Source organism: Chlorocebus sabaeus, chromosome 15 (genome assembly GCF_047675955.1).
Source record: "Chlorocebus sabaeus isolate Y175 chromosome 15, mChlSab1.0.hap1, whole genome shotgun sequence".
In the NCBI taxonomy this organism is placed as follows: Eukaryota; Metazoa; Chordata; class Mammalia; order Primates; family Cercopithecidae; genus Chlorocebus; species Chlorocebus sabaeus.
Genome location: NC_132918.1, coordinates 69989869 through 70007307, shown reverse-complemented (window position 1 = coordinate 70007307; position 17439 = coordinate 69989869).

Genomic DNA, 17439 nt, shown 5'->3' with positions numbered 1-17439 from the left:
AATACTGAAATCAATTGCTTTTCTACATACCAGCAATGAAAAATTGGAATTTGCTATATTTTTAAAAATACTATTTAAACTAGTGCTCCAAAATGAAACAATTAGATGGAAATCTAACAAAATATGCACAGAATTTATATGCTAAATAATTGCAGTGGCTCATGGTGGTAATCCCAGCACTTTGAGAGGCTGAGATAGGCCGATCACTCAAGCCCAGGAGTTCTAGACCAGCCTTGGCAACATGCAAATCCTGTCACTACAAAAATTAGCTAGGCGTGGTGGCGCCTGTAGTCCCAGCTACTCACGAAGCTGAGGTGGGAGGATAGCTTGAGCCTGGGAGGTAGAGGTTGCAGTGAGCCGAGATCACACCACTGCACTCTAGTCTTGGCAAAAGAGTGAGACCCATATATATATATAAATGGAGAAATAATTTATGATCATAAATGGAAGACTCAATATTGTGAAAATATTAATTATTCTCAACTTGGTCTATAGTCAATGCAATCTCAATAAATATCCCAGCAAGATATCATGTAGGTAATGACAAACTGAATATAAAGTTTATGTGGAAATGCAAAAGACCTAGAACAGTCAAGATAATACTGAAGAACAAAACTTGAGAATTCTCACTACCTGACTTCAAGACTTACTACAAAGCTCTAGTAACCAAGCCATAGCTATCAGGAAAAATGTAGACATATACATCAAAGGAACAGAATAGAGAGTCTAGAAATAGGCTTATACAAGTATGGTAACCTGATATTTGACAAAGGAGCAAAAACAATTCAATGGAGAAAGCGTAGAGTTTTCAACAAATGCTGCTGAAACAATTGGATGTCTACATGCAAAATAATGAACTTATACACAGATCTTACACCTTTCACAAAAATTGACCCAAAATGAATTAGGCCTAAATGTAAAATGCAAAACTGTGAAACACTAGAAGTAAACATAGTAGAAAATTCAGGCAACTTTGGATTTCCCAGTTAGGCTTTAGGTAAAACACCAAAACACGATTCAAGAAAAAAGAGATGATAAGTCGGACTTTATTCTGTTCTGTGACAGACACTGTTAAAATAATGAAAAGACAAGCCACACACCTGGAGAAAATATTTGCAAAATAAATATCTGATAAAGAATTGTATCCAAAATATACAAAGAACTCTAAAAATCCAACAATATGAAAATAATCAAATTTTAAAATGGGCCAAAGATCTTAACAGATACCTCACCAAAGAAGATATACAGATGGCAAAAAAGCATATGAAAATATGTTCAATATCATTTATCATCGGGGAATTGCAAATTCGAACAACAAGATACCACTACATAACTATGCAAATAACTAAAAAAATTTTTTTAAACCTGACAATACCAATTGGTGGTGAGGACATGGAGCAGTTGGAATTCTCATTTATTCCTGTTGGGAAAAGAAAATCATACAGCTACTTTGGAAAAAAAGTTTGGCAGTTTCTTACAAGCTAAACATAGTTACCATATGATCCAGCAATCATGTTGACTTGAAAACATATGTCCACACAAAATCTGCACATGAATGTTTGTAGCAGCTTTATTCATAATCATGAAAAACTAGAAGCAGCCATAATTATAATGCATTAAAAAATAATGGTATGTCAGGCAGGAGTAGTGGCTCCTTCCTGTGCTCCCAGCTACTTGGGAAGCTTAGGTGGGAGGGTCACTGGAGCCCAGGAATTCAAGGCTGCAGTGACCCATGATTGTGCCACTGCAGTCCAGCCTGGGTGACAAGAGCAAGACCCCGTCTCAATAATAATAATAATAATAATAATGGTACATCCACATAATGGAATATTATTCAGCAAAAACAGAAAATGTGTGATCAAGCCACAAACATGGCAAATCTTAAATGCAAATTGGTAAGTAAAAAGAAGCCAGCTTGAAAAAGCTACATACTATATATTTCCAATCATAAGATATTTTGCAAAAGGCAAATTATAGCAAAATATATAGTTTATATATATATAAATTATATATATATAAACTATATGTAGTTTATATAAATTAGTATATATAAATCTATTTCCATCTTTATAATATATATATTTATATATTTGTCTTTATATATTTATAAAATATATTAAATATATTAAAACAAAAATGATTTATACATATAAATATATTAAAGTATAGTTATATAAATATATATAACTACTGTACTCTAATTTGTTTATCAACAATACAGGTGATACTTATTAACAATTTTGATACTAGTATATGCTATTATACAGAACAATTAAGTAAATGGAATAGTGGATAGTTGGCCCAGGTTTCTCAATATTGGAGCCGGGTGTTATGTATAAGAAAGGGGAGGGTAATCCATGTGGTAATGGTTGGTGTTGGAACCATTGATATGAAATGATATTCAGTTCAATATAGATACAATGGTTACCTGTAGAAATATTTATAGATATGTGTATATATCCAAATTAGTATGCAAGCATATTGTTTTTGTTCTGTCATCTAAGAAGACCTAGAAGCAACAACTCTGTAGTAACAAGCACACATAGTGCCTATAGCTTAATTTCTAATGTGATTCTCCAATGAAAGGAACCAGGGCTCCTTGAAGAAATGGAGGATTCCAGGACTGAGGCAGGAAATATACAAGATAACCCTGGAGCAGCTTAATGTCAGAAAGTAAGAAAGTGCAAATAAATAAATAACCTTCAATGAAAGAGATATGTCAAAGGGACACAAGAGCCAGCTGAAAGAGTAACCAATGGCCAAAGGTTGAACAATTTCAGCAACAAAATAAATAAAGCACTATTGGATTATAGCCCAATAAATTAAATAAATAACCATGAGTTAATATTGGTATAAATGGCTAAATAAATAAATAAGAGATACTGCTCACAGGCAGAAAAATTCTAAATTTTATGTGTGTGTATAGATAGATAGATAGATAGATAGATAGATAGATAGATAGATAGATATAGATATACTCTGTCCTGAAAGAAGTAGTCATAACTCCTTACTCCTTAAGGATAACCTAGATATAGTAACTTCCTTCCAAAGAATACAGTAGGGAAAAGGTGGGAAAAGTATAACTCTGCAGTAGAGGAACATGACAATACTACCTCAGTCAGGATATCAAGGTCAGCATCAGCAATGATAAGCCATGTTGACATCATTTTCTTTGTTTGTTTTTGAGATGAAGTCTCTCTGTGTAGCCCAGGCTGGAGTGCAGTGGCACGATCTTGGCTCACCCAAACTCTGCCCCACTGGGTTCAAGCGATTCTCCTGCCTCAGCCTCCCGAGTAGCTGAGATTGCAGGTGCGCGGCACTGCACCCAGCTAATTTTTTGTATTTTTAGTAGAGACAGGGTTTCACCATGATGGCCAGGCTGGTCTTGAACTCCCAACTTCAGGTGATCTGCCGGCCTCGGCCTCCCAAAGTACTAGGATTAGAAGCATGAGCCACCACGCCCAGCCAAAAAAGAAAAAAAAAAATTCAATAAAGCTTATCATGCAATTCAACAAATTTACAAAATACAATTCAATAAATGTATACATTGAAAAAGAACACTATAATGCAGATAAAATTAACCCGGAACAGTAAATGCTAAGATATACACTATTCGAATTATTAAAATTTAATTCAAGGAAAGAATTCTTTGGGCATCAAGATGAGATCAACTCATTTATAAAGGAAAAAGAGCTAAGCTGGCATCAGACCTTTCCATTACAACATTTAATACCAGAGCATGTGGATCAACTACAAGATACCCAGGAAAAGTATATGCAAGCCACACATTTTGCAGCCCACCAAACTGTCCTTCAAGAGTAAAGACTAGAAGCAAAGAGTTTTGGATATGAAAATTAGAGTGGATGGGGAAGGCTGGGGGAGAGGAAGATGAGGGTAGAAGGGATTAGACCAAATCTTTTTTTATTACTATTATACTGGCAAAGGATTAACTCTAACATGTCTTCAGAAATTCTAGATCATAGATTTTCAAATGAGATCTTACAAGAAGTGATCAAAAGTTTCAGATAGCTCTAGCTTCTGCCATCTTGAGTAATAAAATATGATTTACTACCCTGCGCCCTGCCAAGAATTACTCAAGATGCATAGACTCATGTTGACTTAGGGTTCCTGCAAAAAATGAATTTGACAGCAGTATGATTTCTGGATTTAAAACAGGTCATAAACAGACTTTGATAAGTGATATTTTATATAGTTTATGACCTACTTATCTAAGAGCAAAATTTATAACATAAAAACTAAGCCATAATAACAAGAACTTTAGCTTTTTTAATAATCAAACCTGGCCGGGCGCGGTGGCTCAAGCCTGTAATCCCAGCACTTTGGGAGGCCAAGACGGGCGAATCACAAGGTCAGGAGATCGAGACCATCCTGGCTAACCCGGTGAAACCCCGTCTCTACTAAAAAATACAAAAAACTAGCCAGGTGTGGTGGCGGGCGCCTGTAGTCCCAGCTACTCGGGAGGCTGAGGCAGGAGAATGGCGTAAACCTGGGAGGCGGAGCTTGTAGTGAGCTGAGATCTGGCCACTGCACTCCAGCCTGGGCGACAGAGCGAGACTCCGTCTCAAAAAAAAAAAAAAAAAAAAAAAAAAAAAAAAAAAAAAAATCAAACCTAACTATCAATCTTAGTCTTTCAATAACCTTGCAAAAGTACAATGATACAAGAAGTGCTCACAACAGTGTTTTGGCAAGAAAAAAATTAGTTCGAAATACCATTGATTAAGTTAATTTGATTTGCAGGTTCAAATCTTCTGATTCATGTTATCAAAAATGTGATTTTTTTTTTTGCATAGTGATTTAACATTGAAATAATCCTTAAAAAGAGAGTGTATCATCTTTGTCTAAGTTAAAGCTCAATAATTTTCTAGGCTATGTACCCCAATCTAATCTGGAAACTTGTCAGGTAAGAATATCTAAAAGTGGCAATTTATTTAGCTATTAATGTTTAAGAAGAGGTCCATGGGGACTTCCTTGGTAATTTTTTTCTTTTTGCTCTGCATATCCATTTATATGGATTACTTTTACTCATTGTACCTGGCAGTAAAAGATGAAATACATGTGTACCCTTCATTCTTAATGCTATTAACAAAGCTCCATGAAGTCATTTTTCTACTAGTTTGTAATTTTGAGGATAGCATAGGAATCATTATGGGTCCTTTTGAGTATCTGATACAAGTTATAGGCCCTCTTCCTGGAAAATTTTCCTTTTTGTATATTCTTTGCATACCATTTCAGGAGAGATGAGGACCCTGAAACCCATATGTAAAGCCCCTCAGAACACAGACCCCAAGTTAAGCATTCTTTTTTTAAAAAGCATTTTTAATCTAACCTTTCACTAAAAGACACTGAGAAATTAAGTTTTTAATAATGGATTTTTAGCTCATCTCAGTCACACATTCTAGTAAGCCATATTCTTGCAAAATAATTCCTTAAAGTAAACCTAAATTATATAAAGTCTTGTATCTGCTCTCCTCTTATTATTTTACGGTAAAGATCCTCTTTGGAAATTCCCTTCTTCATTTGAAAACTTATATTGGGCTGCAACTGAACTCCTACTTTTGAGCCTTAATTGCTATAAACTTTCTTTGAATCTTTGTTTTTCTAAATGGTATAATATATGTGAATTAGCAAATCATGATTATAATTATTTGTAGGCACTAATAATTTCAGTAATGCCTATTTTCTAAATTTGAGAAATAAAACATTTTGTGTTGTCTTTAAATTTGGACATGATAATCCCACAGTGGTTACTCATTTCTGTTCAAACAGGATTTGTAACTTGATCAAATTCACACTATACTAAATGTGGATGGAACATTGCATAGTTTTGTAAAAAGTGCTTAAGACCAGGGCTGATTTCTATCCAAACTATAAAAACAAAAAATAAACTTATTCCAATGTCCAAACCACATAGATGATACGACCATATTTGTTGTAATAGCCTAAGTGAAATAGCGACATATTTATTAACTCATTTTTTAACCTTAGAAACTGGCCTTATAGATGTTAATCAAAAAGAGTAAAGAAATTATCTATCTATGACAGAAGATAGAAAGAAGGGAATTTTATTATATCAGATATTTTTATTCTAGGAAAGGAATTTTGGAAACAATATTAAAATACTGTGTTGGAGGAATAATGAAGAATGCTTCCCTAGTCAATTAATTACATAGCAAGGAGGCAAATTTTGTATTTTTCCAACACCTGTGACTTTAAGTATGTGATGAGTCAATACTACAGCTGAAATTCAACCTCTTAGAGCAGACAGAGGTCCTGGCAAAGACTGAACTTGCATGTACCAATCACCTCTATAAATTACCTCAGTCCTAATTACTGCAGTAAAAGGGCACCTTCTACATGTGATGACATTAAAATGAAAAAGCTTTATATAAATCATGTGAAAAGTTAACCAAGCACAGACAACGGGTAGTTTTGTCAGCTCCATCTTGGGGCAAAAACTGGAGAAAAGATTGAAAGAAATTTGTGCAATAGACAAAGAATGTGATTATAAGGGGTAGGGTTGAGATTTTACATACAAGTGGTTAAACTGGACCTGGATGTATGAGCTCTGGATATTGCGAAGATATTTTTTTTCTCCAACATTTTTTGTTGTAGCCAGTGCAAATAAACGACACAGTTTCAAACATATGTTTGTCTCACCTAGTTTGTCTCATGTTATCACTGCAAGTAAGGCATGTTGGATGAGAAGTTCAAGGTCTTATTCTTGGGTTTTTTCAAAAATTGGTTAAGGATTATACTAGCCTGTGTCTTACTGACTCTCCCTGGCCCCTCATCATCTTCCCAGAGAGTTGAGCCCGAGAGAGTGTAGGTGTAGGCCAGAGGATGTATTTACCTTGTGTATTAGTCTGTTTCCATGCTGCCAATAAAGACATACCCAAGACTGGGCAATTTACAAAAGAAAGAGGTTTATTGGACTTATAGATCCACCTGACCAGAGAGGCTTCACAATTATGGTAGAAGGTGAAAGGCACGTCTCACATGGTGGCAGACAAGAAAAGAGAGAGCTTGTGCAGGAAAATTCCCCTTTTTAAAGCCATCAGATCTCTCTCTCTCTCTCTCTCTCTCTTTTTTTTTTTTTTTTTTTTTTTTTTGTGACAATGTTTTGCTCTTGTTGCCCAGGCTGGAGTGCAATGGTGTGATCTCGGCTCACTGCAACATCCACCTCCCAGGTTCAAGCAATTCTTCTGCCTGAGCCTCCCAAATAGCTGAGATTACAGGCATTCATCATCAAGCCCAGCTAATTTTGCATTTTTAATAGAGACAGGGTTTCTCCATGTTGGTCAAGCTGATCTCAAACTCCTGACCTCAGGTAATCTGCCTGCCTCGGCCTCCCAAAGGGCTGGGATTACAGGCATGAGCCACTGCACCCGGACTAAAGCTATCAGATCTCATGAGACTTATTCGCTATCATGAGAACAGCATGGGAACGGCTTGCCCCATGGTAATTGAATAATTACTTCCCACTGGGTCCCTCCCACAGCACGTGGGAATTAAAAATGAGATTTGGGTGGGTACACAGCCAAAGGATATGATTCTACCCCGGCCCCTCCCAAATCTCATGTCCTCACATTTCAAAACTAATCATGCCATCTCAACAGTCCCCCAAAGTCTTAACTCATTTCAGCATTAACTCAAAAGACCACAAAACCATTTTTTCTTCCCAGACCTCCAGGACTGTGATGGGAGGGGCTGCCATGAAGACCTCTGACATGGCCTGGAGTCATTTTCCCCATTGACTTGGGGATTAACATTCGACTCCTCATTTCTTATGCAAATTTCTGCAACAGGCTTGAATTTCTCCTCAGAAAATGGGATTTTCTTTTTTATCACGTCGTCAGCCTGCAAATTTTCCACTTTTATACTCTGCTTCCCTTATAAAACTGAATGCCTTTGTTTCTACGCTGCTGATAAAGACACACCCAAGACTGGGCAATTTACAAAAGAAAGAGGTTTATTGGACTTAGTTCCTCTGGTGAGGCCTCACAATCATGGCAGAAGGTGAAAGGCACATCTGACATGGCAGCAGACAAGATAAGAGAGCTTGTGCAGGGAAACTCCATTTTAAAACCATCAGATCTCATGAGACTCATTCACTATCACAAGAACAGCAGAGGAAAGACCTGCCCCCACAGTAATTGAACAATTACCTCCCACTGGGTCCCTCCTACAATACATGGGAATTCATGATAAGGTTTGTGTGGGGACACAGTCAAACCATAACACCTTGTTTTCTCAGTACTCCCTTTTGGCAAATCTGTGTATTCTAAAAGGTATTTTTTTAATGAATTAAGTGGACTTTTAAGGCAAAAAAAAAGCTTTTATGAGAAGTTTTTAAAGTCACCTTACACATTTAATGTACACTGACTACTTTAAGCCAATCAACATTCATTTACAGGAGATAACATTTACAAAGCCATTTTCACCAGAGTTCTGCCTAAGTACTTTGCAAGGAAATTTATCTATCAGCCTTAATCCTAATGGGATACACATGGTAGATTTGTTGAAACAAGTCCTGAAATTAGTGTACTTGTTCTTGGATTATGGGTAGATGATTGACATGAAGAATGAATGGTACAGTCCTCCATTGGTAAAACTACTATGTGCCAGAGATTTCACCAGATGGTGGGAATACAGTGGCATCCAAAGCACTCTCCCTCTAGCAAGATGCAGTCTTCATGATTACCAAATAGCTATTTCTAAGTAGATTTTAAAAAATAGACCATTGGAATAGATTTTGCTGTATTTACAATCAGTACTAATTGATGTAGCCAAATCAGATTTAACACTTGATTTTGGTGATCTTTTCATCACAGGATACAAAATTTAGCTACCATTATGGATACAACTACCATTAAAGATATAGATTTAAGAGATTTATAAATTAATAAAATATCAAAGGGTGGGGCTTTTTGATATTTGTGTATTTAGAAGCCTCTACCTTAGAGACTTCGTGTCTAAGATGGTGATTTATACCACATACGTAATGCCCTTGTTCCCCGGGGGTCAATTTGGGAACGTGATTAATTTTAATGTTGCCTTTAAAATATAAATTCTCAGAAATAGTATTTGATATTTGCATTAAATGAAGATCCTGGGGTTGAAAACCACATGGAAGATAAGAATGATTAGCGAATGGTAATCATTTACATTTAAAGAATTCTGGATTAGTTAATGTATAATCTGCCCTGTGTCTAAGTGCTACCAAGATCCTTGTTTAAAAAGTATCCTGTTTTCCTAAAAAATGGTCTTCATCTCATTTACTTGAAACAAATGAGTTTTTGTTTTTAATTTAAAAATGTGTCTTGTTTCCGGATATGACAGAGTAGGTAGAATCAGACCAACCCTCCCGCTGCGAACATCTGTAAAAACTTGTGTAAAATTCAAAAAAACAAAGAACAAACAATGCAGCTATTTGAAGGCGCTGGAGGCAAAGCAAGTCAGCCACAGGGTTTTTAAAAACATAAGATTTACAACCTAATGTTTACAAAAGATATATTTAAAATAAAACAAAAATAAACAATAAAAGGATAAAAACAGTTTAAAAAATTAACCAAAGGGAGGCTAAAATAGAAATCCTAATATATGGCTAATTTTAATTCAAGGCAAAAGATAGTATAAGGCATTTAAAAAAAAAGTATGTACTGGTAAAAGACCTAATAGAACAATAATTTTAGCCACCCAAAATGCATCCTCTCCTAACAACACAACTTCACAATATTTACAAAATTTTAGTGAGAATTGTATTTATCAATAATAATAGTTGAGGATTTTTACATACCCTGTCTAAAAAACTTGCAGATCAAACAGACGAAAAGTCTGCAGATGTTTGGAAATAAATTGAGCAATTTAATTAATAAATTAAAGGATTTAGATACATATGAAACCATGAAACCAAGAAAGAGAAAACACATTCTTTCTGAGCACATTAGAGATATACACAAAAATTGACTGTACATTAGGCCACAAGAATAACTTCAATAAATTCCACAGATTCTCTGTCATATTGACTATATTCTCTTATTATAATGCAATAAAATTAGAAATCATAATTTAAAAACAGATTTTAAAAATTCCTCTTTTTAAGTTAGCTTAGCTATTTGTCACCTTTGTTTTTTCACTTACAATTTATTGAATTCCTAAAAGAAATTTTAAAAATTTTATAATACAGGCAATTGTAATGCAATGCACATAGATTTAAAATGCTATGTGTAGAAACTAAATAATGTATTGCCAAAAAGCTCTTGGACTAAAAAAGGAATAATGAAATGCTTAAAACTAAATGGCGATAAAACATTCTATATTCAAGTTTATTTGACACAGCTAAAACAACACACGGAGATTTATAGCTTTAGTACATTGACCAGGAAACAGGAGAGGTTAAAAACCACACACTAAAAATTCAACTTAAGAAGTTAGAAAAATAGCATCAAAGAAAACCCAAAAAAACAAGATAGAAAAACAAAGATAGAAAACAACAGAATAGGAATTACAGTGCTTAGTAAAACTGGTAAATATATCACCTTGGAAAAATCTTTCTACACCATATATAAATTATAAATACACCAAATGCAAATTATAAATTAAAATAAGAGACCAGTCCTGATAGGATCAAAAATTACAAAGTACCTAGAAATCACAAAGCATACACAAAAATCCTAAGGGGGGAAATTTAAAAATTCATAAAAAAAAATAGAAGATGATATAAATAAATGGGAATATATTCCATGTTATTGAACTGAGTTCATAATATGATGATGTCTATTAAAAATGATATGAATTCAATATACTCCAAATAAAACTTTTTAAAATTTTTTTAGGAATTCAAGAAATTAAATTGTAAGTGAAAAATAAAGGTGACAAATAGCTAAGTTAACTTAAAAAGAGAAAGTAAGGTTGTCCTACCAGATATTACACATAAAAAGCCAAAATTACAAAAACAGTATTCTATAGTCATAAGTCACTTAAGGATGAGGACACTTTCTGAGAAATTTGTCATCATGTGAACATCATAAAACATACTTACACAAACCCAGATGGTATAACCCACTGTACACTTAGGCTGTATGGTATAGCCTACTGCTCGTGGGCCAGAAACATATACAGCATGTTACTGTACTGAATATTATAATACAGGCAATTGTAATACAATGCCAAGTATTTGTGTATCTAAACATGTATAAACATAGAAAAATTACAGTAAAAATACAGCATTGTAATCTTATGAAACCACAGTTGTATGTGTGGGTTGCTGTTGACCAAAATGTCATGATGTGGCGCGTGACTGTATTGATTCGAGAACAGAGAAATTGTGCTTTGGAAAAAATGGAGTGTTCAGGGAGGAAAAAAAAAAAAGTATGTGTATAAGAAAACATTATTATTAAGATAAAATAACAAACTAATGTGAAAAGAACCCATTATCAGTGCAGAGAAAACTGGTTCCTCTATGAGGAAAAGTAAAACTGAATAGCTGGCTAACATCTTATCAAGATAGACTCAGGATGTATTAAAAACCGAAGTGTGAAAGCTAAAACTGAAAAGGTAAGAGAAGATAATGTAGGGGAATATTCTTGTGTCTGAAGTGGGATTAAGGGAAAGAACTTCATAATTAAAACTCTAAAAAATATGAATTATGGCAGCAAAAAAGAAGAATTGATTGTATACGAAAATTACAACTTCCATTCAATTAAGTACATTAGGAACAAAGGTAACAGCCAGTCGACAGACTAAAAGAAAAAAAAACCCAGGGATCAATATCTAGAAAGTAAAAATAATTCCTGTAGTTAACAAGAAAAAGACAGGGACCCTTCCAGCTACAAAATGAGTAACAGAATATTCACAATCAAGGAAACCTAAAAACATGATTATCTCACTGTCATTTTTGGTGGTAAGAAGTTGAAGGCAATCATCAAGGAATGGATGCAAAAATGGGGTAAATGTATTGCGTGGAATTTTAAAATTCCAAAATCTTTTAGAAATTCCAGAGGCAGCCATTGGCAGAGAAGGCCGGGGCATGTGGAGAGTAGTAAATTACAGCTTTCTTTCAAAATTCTAAGAGTGGGTATTGTGAGGAGAAGAAATACATGATGTACTATGGTATGTTCCATTTAGATCACATTTAATAAACATATAATAATATTTAAGAAATTTTTGTGGATCATCTCCTATGTGCCCAGTACTTGTGATATAAATATTTGTTGACTATCACATTGTTGTTTGTGAAAGTTTTTGGATTATAAGAAAAAAAAGGGATTTATAGAATTATTTGCTATTAAAGTGATAGTTTTCCCTTACAAAGTTGAAAATATTTTTTTTAATTTACCGTTTTACTATTTCCCTTCAAAGATCTTTTTCTTTAAGGTTAACACAGTGATTTCTGGTACATGTAGTGGTATTTGTGCATAACTTTTGTATAGTAAATCAAAGCTTTATAAGAATTTTGAGTTATTTCTTAAGCTGAATGGTTTTTTAATATTAATAATAATATTAATTTTAACATTAGTATCTAAAATATACATGCATGTAAGTATATACTATACACAGAATATATTACATTTTTAAGATAAATGTTTAACATATAAAACATTTGATAACATAATTGTGAAACTTATCTATCAAAACACTCAATGCAGAAATACTCCTTATTTAAAGCAGTGTATTAAAATTTTACTATATTTATTTGTTGTAAAAGTTACATATTGCTTGAATGAAAACAGGTTTTGAAAATATATATGAATAGCTCCTTATTTCCTTAGCATATAAAACTATTTAATCATATATAGGCATATATGGTATATACATATGTATACATATATACATATATATAGTAGTATGATTTGTGAATTAATTTCAAATGAAGACAAGATTTTTATCTAGTTATAACTACACTCTTGAATATTCAAAAAGCACTGATTCATTTATTCATTCAGCAAATATTATTTTATTCAACATCTACTATATATCCGACCGCTTTTGAAAAGCCTTAAACATAAATTATTTTACTCCAAAGAACAGGAAATAATTTATTAATATTTTTAACTGTTTAATATCAAGCCAGACTTCACGAACCTCAACCAAAGTATCTTTAACCTATCTCGAGAAAGAGGAAAGAATTTCCAATTGTGTACTCTAAATGTAAGATTTATATACAAAATATCTCTTCCTGGATATCTTTTCAAGAGTGCATGTGCATTATTTATTCCTTTGACTTCTTTGCAAGGGTGCTACCTTTGACTTTTCAAGCTGTATACTGCACAAGTGCCACCTCTAACAGGGTGCCATTTATATCATTATAATTTTTCTTATTTTGAAAAGTTTTAGTTATAATTGATCAATTTTGTATCATAATTTTTAAAGTTGACTGACAGATGGGAGTAAGCTCTTTTCTTCTAGCCAAATAAATATATATTGTGAGTTTTCTGGCTGATGGAAATAAAGTGCTTTACTCTAACATGGTTGAAATGTATTGCTTATGAAAACTTACAAAGTAGAAACAATTTTAACTATTAAAACACCTTGTTGATCTAACAACATCTCAAGTAACCGGGTGCCCCTAAAATGTAGGTGCTGTTCTTCAATGTTGCTCTCAGTGTGTTGGCTAAGTTTGATATTTGGGATTGATACTTATATATTCTAAACTCTACTACTACTTTAATTATGTCCTTAAGTATTGTGTAATAACCAAATTCATTTACCTTTAAAGATATATAAATACATATTATATAAACATAATCATACTAATATTCTAGTCATTGTGTTTTAAATTTCATTAGTATAAAAATTAATCACTTAAAATTGAGCAAGTTAAATGTTACAAATTCAAGAAAAAATATTTTTTCTGTTCCAAAATTGAAAATTTTGTGCAAAAGGCAGGATCAAAAAACAGAAAATGACAAGGTATAAAGATGAAAATTTAAAACAGTCTTTATATTATTAAATTTGAGGGAAAATAGCTAGAATACAAGAAAAAGATTTTAGAACTAATAATTTCTGTTATAAAATTTCTAATAATTGGCCGGGCGCGGTGGCTCAAGCCTGTAATTCCAGCACTTTGGGAGGCTGAGACGGGCGGATCACAAGGTCAGGAGATCGAGACCATCCTGGCTAACACGGTGAAACCCCGTCTCTACAAAAACCTAGCCGGGCGAGGTGGTGGGCGTCTGTAGTCCCAGCTACTCGGGAGGCTGAGGCAGGAGAATGGCGTGAACCCGGGAGGCGGAGCTTGCAGTGAGCTGAGATACGGCCACTGCACTCCAGTCTGGGTGACAAAGAGAGACTCTGTCTCAACAACAACAAAAAAAAATTCTAATAATTTCTGCTTTCAGAGCTAGTAACTCACAGTTATATTATTAATAGATCAAAGTATGAACTTATTTTCTAACATCATCTCAATCATAATATACTAATTTTAAAGAAAACTGGATGAGGAAAAATAATCTCCATTAAAATCAATGTTTTTCTGGTGACAGAGCTACATGGCAGCATAATCCAAATATTAAACAACAGCTGGCCTCATTGAATGTTATCCATTCCAAGCATGAAACTTTAATTTTCCAAAAGATGAAATAGGTAATAAGGTTTTGAAATATTAAACACAAATTCTTTCAAATGGTAAAAATAAACCTACTTCTAGGAATTCCATACGGTGAACTTTGAGGGAATTTTTTTTGAAAGCTATCTATTTTCCCTTTGTTGCCTGTGCTTTTGTGTCATATTTAAGAAATCATTGCCAAATTTAATAGCATGAAGCCTTTCCTCTATGTTTTCTTCTAAGATTTTAATAGTTTTAGCTCTTACATTTAGCTCTTTGATCCATTTGGAATTAATTTTTTATACGGTGAAACGTAAGATTCCCACTTCTTTCTTTTGCATGAAGGTATTTAGTTGTCTCAGCACCATTTGTTGGAAAGACTGTTCTCTTCCCCACTGAATGGTCTTGGCACACTTGTCAAAAACCATTTGACCATATATATGGGGTTTTATTTCTGGGTTTTTTACTCTATTGCATTCGTCTATGTTGGTCTCTATACCAGTACTGTATGTTTTTATTACTGTAGTTTTGTTATGTTTCAAAATCAGGAATTATGAGACATCCAAATTTGTTCTTTTTCAAGATTGTTATGGCTATCTAGCATCTCTAGAAAAGGCATATAAATTTTAAGATGAATTGCCTGTTTTTAAACACTCAATTTCTAGTAGAGGATCATCTGTAACATTATAGAAGCATGACAATGTTGGCAGAAACTGTAAAAAAGTTTTGATGATTTTAAGTCAGAATATCAATTCAGAATACCAACAATGAAACCAAAATATTACAGTAATTATGTAAAATATATAACCAAATACCTATAATTATAGCACATTCAGTGACTGAAATCTTTTAGAAAAAGGTTAAGGAATTATAAATATTTCTTTTTTTTTTTTTTTTATAAATATTTCTAAATCATTCTCAACTTACGACATAAACAGTGTGAATCAGATAGCAATTCTTAATAGATTTATGGTTTCTCTAAAATATAAATATTTCTTTTTGAGAACATTTTGGAAAATTTTTTTTCAGTGACATGACTACACACACACACACACACACATACACACACACACACAGAAATGAAATGAAGATACTTTCCAAAGCAAAATATAGACAAAAATAATATATGGGTCCAGGGACACAATAAAACCACAAATGTGTATGGAAAATATAACAGCTTATAACAAAAATACTTTAAAAAATAAAACCTATAGATAATTCTTTATTACTTTTCTGCACATTTATTAAACTTAATAAATGAAAAATAAAGCAAAAACTTCAACACCACTCGATTTTTTATAGCTTCCAACAACTATACAGTGATCTTTGGGCTTCAGTGAATTATTGGAGTATATTTAATAAAATATTGATTTGAAACACATTTATCAAATATAAATTTGAAACTGTTATCAAATACACAGTGGGAAAGTGGTGGTCATGCTATCCTATGACTAAAACTTCAGTTAGAGGTAGTGAGCCATACTCTTTTACAAATTATCTATATTATTTTTAAAGTATAGACTGTGGAATAAAAGGTCTAGGAGGTAATATGATTCATTTAGAACAATTCATTACAAATAATGTATTTTCTAAAGGGTGTATCACATATAATTATATTATACATAATTATTTTATAAAGGACTGTATTTAGAAACTGTAGTCCTTTAGAAAATAATTCTTTTAAAACGCATTTGCTTCTGACTAACTTGGCAGAAAGATAAAATATTATAAGCAAAATGATGCAAGATTAAAAATTCAGTGAACCTATCACCTTGAATATATCAAAGAGTTAAGAAATTATTCCAAGAAAAATAAAGCTATCTTTATAAATACATATTATTATATATTATATGTATATAATTATATATATAATATATATATTATTGATCATGTGGTGGGTTCTAAGATGTACTGCCGAGATTCCCCTTTTGCTGGGAGGACAGACAGATAACCATTCTCAGCTGTCAGTCCCTTTCCTGAATTGCCTTTGCTAAAGAGACCCACCTTGTCCAAGAACATATCCCCTTCCTGGGGCAGCCAGCAACTTAACTTCTAATCAGCATGAGGGTATAATGGACAGTTACCTTACCCCATCTCTGAACAACTACAAAGAGCCATCTCAGCTCCAGGTCCTGCTGTGTAGTCGGCTTTGTCCTTGTTGAGACTACATTACAGCCCAACTTTCCCTCTACCCAATCCTGATTCCTTCTCTTTCCTCACTTCCCTCTTCCTCCCAAAGGTGTTGATCTCAATAGAGAGTCCACCAATACATTTCTTGCATGCTAATATGTATCTCAATTTTACTTCTTAGGGAACCCAACCTACAGCACTCACTAAACAAACGGCACCCCCGACATTGACCACAATGTCTCCAATGTAGAAAATACTAGTGAAAAAAGGTGAAAGGAAACTGATTTCTCCTGCAAATCTGATGATCAACCTATATATGATGCAACAATATCATCTTAAAGAAAAGTTTAAGATACTGAAAGAATGACATGTTCTTTTTCTTGCTCCAGATCCGTGTCAGTCTTTGTTCTGACACAAGCAAGATAAAGGTCACAGAAGTTGAAATACATCATTTGTAATGAATTGTTCTAAATGAATCATATTACCTCTGAGACCTTTTAGTTATTTAATCATCACATATTTAATCAGCCCTTTATTAGGTATCCATTGCTGCATAATAAATTACTCCAAAATGTAGCTGCGTAAAACAACAAACATCTATTACACAGTTTCTGAGGATCGGGAGGCAAGAGCATCTTAGCTACGTGAAATGCTCCTCCCCAGAAGTTGCACAAAAGCTGTTGACTTGTGTTGGTCTGCAGTCATCTGAAAGCTCAACTTGGGCTGGAGAGTCCACCTCTCAG